Source organism: Physeter macrocephalus, chromosome 2 (genome assembly GCF_002837175.3).
Source record: "Physeter macrocephalus isolate SW-GA chromosome 2, ASM283717v5, whole genome shotgun sequence".
Classification (NCBI taxonomy): domain Eukaryota; kingdom Metazoa; phylum Chordata; class Mammalia; order Artiodactyla; family Physeteridae; genus Physeter; species Physeter macrocephalus.
In genome coordinates, this window is record NC_041215.1 from 75,805,043 (window position 1) to 75,805,828 (window position 786).

Below are 786 nucleotides of genomic sequence, written 5' to 3' on the forward strand. Positions count from 1 at the left end.
AGTGTCTGGCCTTACATTTAGGTCTTTAATCCATTTTGAGTTTATTTTTGTGTGTGGTGTTAGGAAGTGTTCTAATTTCATTCTTTTACATGTAGCTGTCCAGTTTTCCCAGCACCACTTTTTGAAGAGGCTATTTTTTCTCCATTGTATACTCTTGCCTCCTTTATCAAAAATAAGGTGACTGTATGTGCATGGGTTTATCTCTGGGCTTTCTATCCTGTTCCATTGATCTATATTTCTGTTTTTGTGCCAGCACCATACTGTCTTGATTACTGTAGCTTTGTAATATAGTGTGAAGTCTGGGAGCCTGATTCCTCCAGCTCTGTTTTTCTTTCTCAAGATTGCTTTGGCTATTCGGGGTCTTTTGTGTACAATACAAATTGTGAAATTTTTTGTTCTAGTTCTGTGAAAAATGCCATTGGTAGTTTGATAGGGATTGCATTGAATCTGTAGATTGCTTTGGGTAGTATAGTCACTTTAACAATGTTGATTCTTCCAGTCCAAGAGCATGGTATATCTCTCCATCTGTTTGTATCATGTTTAATTTCTTTCATCAGTGCCTTATAGTTTTCTGCATTCAGGTTTTTAGTCTCCTTAGGTAGGTTTATTCCTAGGTATTTTATTCTTTTTGTTGCAGTAGTAAATGGGAGTGTTTCCTTAATTTCTCTTTCAGATTTTTCATCATTAGTGTATAGGAATACAAGAGATTTCTGTACATTAATTTTGTATCCTGCTTCTCTACCAAATTCATTGATTAGCTCTAGTAGTTTTCTGGTAGCATCTTTA

At 35.2% G+C, this 786-nt stretch overlaps 1 protein-coding gene across 1 annotated transcript in view; it reads left to right on the forward strand.

The window, feature by feature from the left end:
- Positions 1-786, forward strand: part of MYO3B (myosin IIIB) — a 511,858-nt gene that overhangs the window by 55,815 nt on the left and 455,257 nt on the right. The window lies entirely within an intron of this gene.